The following is an 8,032-nucleotide window of genomic DNA, read 5'->3' on the forward strand; positions in this document are numbered from 1 at the left end:
CGTTTTTCCTGAGATAAAAGGCATCGTCAAATGTCCCCCTTCCTATGCCATGATATGAAATAGAGAAAAACCTAAAGCTTCATATTGCAGAGGCAGATAAAAGCAGGTTTTAAAAAAAAGTATTTTGGAAATCAAAAATAATCCCAATGATTTCATAACGAGCGAGAAACACTAGTCTCTCTGCAAAGTGCCTGAAACTCTCTCTAGGTCGTCCTCAGACGAGCCCTCCATCGTTGCTTCCAGTCATCCCGGTTCTCCATACATCTGGCCAGTTCATTGGTACTTTGTGCTCCTACGTCATTCTTGAGTACGTCCACGTATGTTTGTGCGGGACTTCCTCGTGACCGATGCCCGTGTGTTGGTTCCCACAGCACCAATTTGCCGGCTGGCAGCTCTTGATGCCTTTGGCAATGTCCTGCTAGTCTCATTCTCCTGGCTGCAATTTTCTCGCTCACCCTTGGTATTCCCTCGTACAGGATCTTGTTGGTTACATGTACACTCTTGCTGATGTTAAGTACTGCTCGCAACATTCTGGTGTAGCATCTAGAGACTTTTGCAGGGTTGGCTTCAGGGTCCAGCATTCACTGCCATAGAGGAGAACAGACTCTACCGTTGTATAGAAGAAGCTGAGTTTGATTTGACGGGGGAGGTTGGAGTTCCATACACTGGTCATGCCGTTCAGCGCCCTCCATGCAAGTGCCTTCCTCACCTTAACATCTTGCTCGGTTGAGTTGACCCATGAGCCCAGGTACTTGAAGTCCTTGACTTCTTTAAGCACAGTGCCTTCTGTTGTTGTCAGAGAAACCGTCCAGGCAAATAAATGAATTGTTTAAAAAGAAAGTCAATTACACAACAACAGGTCCTGGAGGGATTCTGCCTGAACAGCTGAGTCACAGCCATGAGACATTTGTATTTTCTGCAGCTGACTCACGCTGAGGAACTGACCTCTGCAGCAGAGCCACAGAAACAACAAGCTACCGCTAACGCAGGCTGGCTGCTAACAACGAATACAGTATTACAACACGTCCACCTGCTTTCTGGGGTTATTGTCCTTAGAGAGGCAGTTCAGACGCCACAGGTATTTTCTGTCGTTGTAGCAGAACGAGATGGAGAAGACATTTACAATCATGTACAGGCAGACGTGACACATTCTTGACTCTACTTTTTTTCTTTTTAAAGTGTTGCATCTGTTAGGAAAGGACTGTTTTAAAAACCTTCCGTATTTAGTAAATGCAATTTCATGACTTCAGCAAATGTGCAGCTTATAACCACACCCAACTCCAACTTAACAACATGTCTGATCAGCTAAAGTAACTGACAACACAGGTGTGTACAGGTGTGTACAGGTGTGTGTGTGTGTGTGTGTGTGTGTGTGTGTGTGTGTGTGTGTGTGTGTGTCTGTGTGTGTGTGTGGGCTTTGATGCCGTCCTTTTCTCAAAGCACCAAAACAAATACGCCAAGATGAAAGAAGATACCTCCGTCCTTTAAATAGTTGGAGAATGGAAGATTTGTGATCGTTTTCACTTGTTTTCGACACAGAAATACTAATATAACGAGTAAAAGCCAACTTTAGTAACATATTGAACAGTATCGCTTCGTAAATGCTTTACTTTAATTCATTGAAGTCATTATCTTCTAGCGCAGTCTCATGACATAAGATGCATTTGTATTGTGTTGCAAAACCTACTTGTTTCTCCTATGAAGGAAACAAATAGTTGCTTTCTGAGGAGCATTGTTTTGTTATATGTTATCAGCTGTGAGACGGAGTTATAATAAAACATCTGAAGAAACTGTTGAACACAACGCCATGCCACCATGCCACTGAGCACACATGGACATAGAAAGAGGCAAATATCATCTATGGAAATGCAGTTTTTCCCCAACAGGTCAAAAGATACTCTTGGGGAGGTTCCTACTCCTCTGATGCAAACACAGAAGCACATAAGTGCATAGCAGGTTCAAATAAATATAATCCAAAGTTATTTGATTATCGTTTCACTTGTACTTGGTCTGAAAAATCCTCCATGTGTTGTGATGATATAGCTAAACTTGTGTACAAACAGTTCAAACATGGTTTAATCGTCTCCTCTGATGACCTCAGAAGTCATTCAGATTGCAGAGCTGAGGAGTGAGCTCAGAAATAGGAACCAACAACAAGGTAGAAGCGACGAGCGCTACTTCTTTCCTGCACGTATATATTATTTTTTCCCATACAATCCCGACAAAATGTGATTCTGAAGAGAATAACGGGCGGCCTCATGGTTTACAGGAAAGCCAGTGTGTGTGTGTGTGTGTGTGTGTGTGTGTGTGTGTGTGTGTGTGTGTGTTACATCCTTCCATTGTTTCAGCGCTCACAGGGGGAACCCTCCTATACTATTGTTCCACTCCTCGTACAATTCAGTCCGCCAACAAACACACAGCACTTCAAACACACTGTGGAAACAAACGACGTCACTCTCCACTCACATTTCCATTTCAGTTTTGACTGCACACATCAAACAAAACTGATGTCCATACATGCAAACAAAAAGAACAACTGCTTAAAACCTTTTCAAATTCAGAGTCATTTGGAGAATGAAATTGCAAAAAAATTTGAATGGAGTTTGGTCTCTCTCTTACATTGCCACCTATTTGAGAAGCTTGGATTAGTTTTTAAATCTGTACAGAGGGAATGTTCTGTTCTGCAGTAGATACACGAGCAGACACACGAACACAGGAGGAGGGGCAGAGTTTAGTACACTCCCAACTTTCCCTCAGGACAGATGGGAGCTAAATAAAATACAGACACACATGTATTTCCAAGTATCATTAAGAACAAAATCCGTTTTAACTCACAGCAAACTCTTCAAAACGCTTAAACGACATCAATCTAATGTATGAAGAACCGTGTTTTACAGAACAATCACAACTATAGCTGCTCGACACTAGATTCACTAAAGTGGACCATGCTATTTTTAAACGGCGTTACTTCATTGTGAAAAAACAGTAGTCAGATGAAAAATGTATTGCTATCAAAACACAGAAGCCCTTCAAACCCTTACGGCCCGTCTACACACAGGCATCGACAAATGCTTTCAAAGCTTCGCCCATTCACTTGAATGGGGTGACGTAGAAGATTTTGAATCTTCGCCGAACTGCATTGTGGGGAGCGGAGCATGGCTTTGCAAGCATCGTGAGCATCAAAAGTTGAGCAATGTTCAACTTTTGATGCTCCCGATGCTTTCGAAGCTGGCATCAGCCAATCAAATCCCGTTTATGCAAATCCCGCCAGTACAAGCTCTAGCCAATCAAACCGCGTGCAAGCTGGGAGAGCCAGACCGCAGTTCATTTCCTCATATTCCAAACGAGAAATTACGGTAGCAAATCACCGGTTCTTTACGACCAGAACTATTTACCGGGATACAAACCGGAGGAGCCAGGCATGGAGGGAGGTGGCAGAGACAGTGGAGGAAGCAGGCATGGAGGGAGGTGGCAGAGACAGTGGGGGAAACTGGTAGGTTTTCACCTGTTTGGGGAGTTTATATACAGCTTACTTCGTTTTAACATTGCTATTGCTTTGTATGTCGGGGCGGGAGATTCATGTGATTGGTTGTTGGTCGCGAGAAATCGCCAAGCCTCAGACACGCCCAGCTTCAAGATGTTTGTATGCCTGTAGTGTAGACGGGCCGTTACTCTTCACCTGAACCTAGAATATTGAGACTAATTAAATTACTTTTTCTGCACCATCAGATTCAGGTGTCTAACGAGATTAAATTCACATAAAGCAACTAAAACAAGTCAAAAACAATGACTAGATGAAGTCATTTCGGAGCACACTGTCCAAAATATGCATGTGTTTTGACCATCTGTGTCTCATGTGTGTACTTTAGTTTAAACATTAGCAGAGCGGCCCTGAAAGCAAACAGTCACGAAGCAGAGGGCCATCACACTGTAGGGACGAAGATACATCCACATGAAGCTGCTATTACTCACGTGTGGTCAATAACTTCACTATGCAACGACCGAGAATGAATACAGTCAGTGAATCAGAGAGGGTCGCCATCTGTTAAAAGTCCTTATATCCACATATTAATACATTATTAGAGTATAAAATGTTCATTTGACCTCTTGTTCTATTTATGTAGGCACATTTTTCTAATTCCTGCAACCTACTTGAACGCTTTTGCATTGTTTTATACGTCTTTTACTTTGATGTGAGGCATATCGTACTGTATGCTGCATTGTAAGAGGGGCTACACTTTAGCTATTGTGCATTTGACAAATAAAGCCTTTGAATCTTTGAAGAAGCTACAAAGGAATCTGGTGGTGAACAGAACAAACGCTACTTATCCGACTTGCATGTGTGTTGGAGAAATACTGTTTTCTCCAGTCTTTGGGTTGTTTTAATGCACTGATATCATGTGTGGCTCTGAACTGTGTGTGACCTTGCAGCTGCCTGATAGGAGGAGGTAGGGCATTTCAGGTTGTTGATATTTATGAGAAGACAGACTTGCTGTCTCCTAAATATCTCATTTCTATGAAGCGTGAAGGAAGTACGTGAGTCTTTCCAGAAGACGTCACAGATGACCCATCGCAGATGACCCGACTTTCCGACACCCGCGGCTGATATTAGCGCCACCTCGATTTACGACTTCGTTGTTATCTCCTGTGTTTTGGACTATATAAGCCTGATGTTTTTTGCTGTTCCTTTGAGCAACATTGAGTGTGTGAGTTAAACCATATCCTTTGTATGTGATTTAACTCTGCTCCTTCTTGCAAGAATAAATTAGTTACCTGATCATTGATTCTCAACCTGGTGTCGAGTGATATTTTTTCTAACAATGTGTAAAAATAACCACACACAAAGCAAAAATAATCGAGAAGTGATAAGAACATTTCCCTTAATAAGACTTTCTAGGTGTTTTAGCACAAATGTGATAATTAAAGCGGTGTTACCTGGTCTTTCCTGCCCACCACAGAAAACCACATGTTGCTCCTCAGCGTCGTCCAGACTGGGACACACACACTCAAACTAATGCACACACACTTCCTTTTTATCCTGGAGAGCGCTTCAACCTGCTAACGTGCACCGACTCGTCCAAAACCTCAATTACACCGGCTGGGAGAAATCCATTCAGCTGAACGTCTGCGTTTCAAAATCACTATTTACGGCTGAGGATGTCGGATAAAAAGAGAAGTATGAATGGCCTACGTGTGTGGCAAAAAGTAGAGGAAGTTTAGTGCAAGTCATTTTAAGAATTGAAGGGGAAATATAAAAAAAATATGTACAAAAAAGTACATTTAAAAAGCTGTATGAATTCCAGAATATGTGGTTGTAAAAAAAACGTCGTCAAATCCCTCGTAATTCCAGCGAGTTTGTGGAGAAAGAGTAAATCCAGTCAGAGATCCAGAGGTGAAGTGTCGGCTGGTCGGAGTGAGGTGGAGCGCTGCTGCTCCGCCAGGCAAATACCACACACACACACACACACTGAGTTATATAACAGGACAGAGCACAGCCCAGTTTACCGAGAATTCAAGCAGCTGTTCGACAAAATTCTCTCTACCTGCCTTTCCCATCCCTCCCACACACACGTCTCCCCTCCTCATACGTCCACACAGCTTTGAAAACAAACAGCGCAAGGTTTCCTCAGTACAACACACACACACACACACACACACACACAGGAAAGCTCTCGCCTTCAGCAGGAAACTCACTCCACTCCAAAGACAGACAGAAACAGTCCTTGTGTTTAACAGAGATAAAGCAGCACGCCTGCCTCCTGCACTTTATCCATGTCAACGTTACAAAAGGTAGCCTCAAGGCACAGGATGAAACACAACAGAAAGGTGCATCACCTCACCTCTGCTGGCTGGAAACACACCTTAGCATCATAGAGACACCTGTGTGTATACAAGCATTAATAAAGAGTATTTCAAAAGTCGGATTTCAAGCTTTTCCAGCACCTTACAGCTGTGGAAAAGGAAATAATTATATATACGATAAACAGTATGGCGATTATGTCCCTTATTCGAATTTAATCAGACGTTATTGTGCTATACACATCTAAAAAAAAAGTGTTGTGACAGCGATCTACAGAAGAATGAAAGGAAACACAACAAGGTTTCATATTTCAAAAAGCGTCACATACTTGAAAGCACACTATATTACCTATTACTCGCGCAAACACTAAGACAAATAGCTTTTATATCAATAACATCTTTGATGAAATATGCAAAATAGAAGGCAGTAAATTGATCGAACAAATCAATGACGTATGATGTGAAAATAAACTGCATTAAAGAGATCCTATAGAGGCGAAGTCCGCCCATCTACTTCCGACCCATGGGACCTTATTTCGGAAAAAGTATGTATTGAAGTCAATGGAGAGAGAAAGATTATCTCTCGATCCCGTTTGAATTGTGCCATGAATTACACACATGATGTTTGTCAATTTAAAAAATAATTTCCATGTCAAAAAAAGTCACAGTTTGTCGTAAAACTGTTGAAATATAAGACTATGAAAAATACGCAACTAGAAAGACTACAAATCCCAGAGTCCCGGTCCCGCATGCTGGCTCTTAGGAACCGACTAACTCCCCTTGTGTGTGTGCACAGCTCTCAACGCGCCCAGACTTGGAGTGATTTTCTCCTCTCTCTCCGTTGACTTCAATACATACTTTTTCCGGAATAAGATCCCATGGAGGTCCCCCGGAAAGGGAGGGGCTTCGCCTCTATTATGCTTTTGGGGGTTTCCCCTTCCCTTTAGTAATGTGCAGGGTTTCCCCAGAAGATCATTTGTTCTCAAAGTGACTCCCGGCTCCTATTTTAAGTGGAAATCTAAGCAATATGGGACACTGTTGTTGCCCCCGAGGTGCATTCAAGTCCCTGTTCTGTGTTTCCAGAATGCTCAAATGCTCAGAAGAAATGTAAAACACGAGTGAAACAAACGTCCCAGCAGGTGGTCTGCATAAGTGGAGCTTTTATAAATGTTATGTATGGGAGGGAACAGGGATCTGAAGATGATAGTGTGAGTCAGCTGTTGATCTTTCAAACACAATTGGAGGGTGATGATGGGGTTGTCAAAGTTTGATGTATTCTTCCTCAAACATTGTCAACGGGTGTTTAATGTAAGGTTACAATACATATTAAAGTAGAGCTTAGCTGAATGTATTTATCGATTTATCAGTAAGTAGATAGTCAAAATGTTTCACTAACTATTTTTCTCATTTTTTTGTTTGCAAAATAAGCGATTTGAGGTGGATTTGGTTTTTCCTGACGCTTTAAAGTCTTCAGTCTTTATGTCTTCGAAATGGCTTTTCTTTATGACTTGTTTATCTGCAGTTATTTTTGTTCTATTTTAAATGTTTGGTGAAACTTTATGTTGTTATATTGGCCAGGACTCCCTTGTTAAAGCTGTTATGAGTCTTAATGAGAATGTGTCTTAAAGGTCACCTATCATGCTATTTTTAGGCAATAGCACAGATATATACAAATATACAAAAAACATGTCTATGAAGTGTTTTGCTCAAAACACCAAACAGATCATTCTGGCCATGCCTCATATCCCTCTATTTCACTTCCTGTTTCAAAAGTGCTGATTTGGGAATAAAGCTTTTTTTTTTTAAAAAGGAGGGGGCTGAGCTCACGCGGGACCCGGCAGCTACTGTCTAAACTAAATACTGCGGTGATGAAACACCATATCATGGATTATCAAGGATTCTCTCTGAAACAGTTTGGAGCTCAAAGGCTTTCTCTCTTGCCGGTTATACCACAAGGTGAGTTCCTTTTTACTTCCTGCTTCTTCACACACATGCTCTCCAGTACAGGTTAGCTCTGAGTGTTAGCGATGCTAATGTAAACACCGACCATATTACATCCAAAACAGTCGGGCATTGTTTCTGATAGCAACGTTTCTGATTAGGCCGTGGGTCCACATTTCAGATATTACGTCATATCGGACGCCAATCTGGATCAGCTCCGTTGTTCTCCCGTTTTTAGAGATTTGGGTACGGAGGAAAAGAGAGAGGGTTTTATTTTCTGACGCTGCGTGAG

At 41.9% G+C, this 8,032-nt stretch overlaps 1 protein-coding gene across 1 annotated transcript in view; it reads right to left on the reverse strand.

The window, feature by feature from the left end:
• The window catches only part of LOC117532975 (afadin-like), a gene marked incomplete at both ends in the record, with an annotated part of 41,845 nt that overhangs the window by 23,340 nt on the left and 10,473 nt on the right, over positions 1-8,032 (reverse strand).

The sequence above is a fragment of the Gymnodraco acuticeps genome, unplaced genomic scaffold (assembly GCF_902827175.1).
Source record: "Gymnodraco acuticeps unplaced genomic scaffold, fGymAcu1.1, whole genome shotgun sequence".
Lineage (NCBI taxonomy): Eukaryota > Metazoa > Chordata > Actinopteri > Perciformes > Bathydraconidae > Gymnodraco > Gymnodraco acuticeps.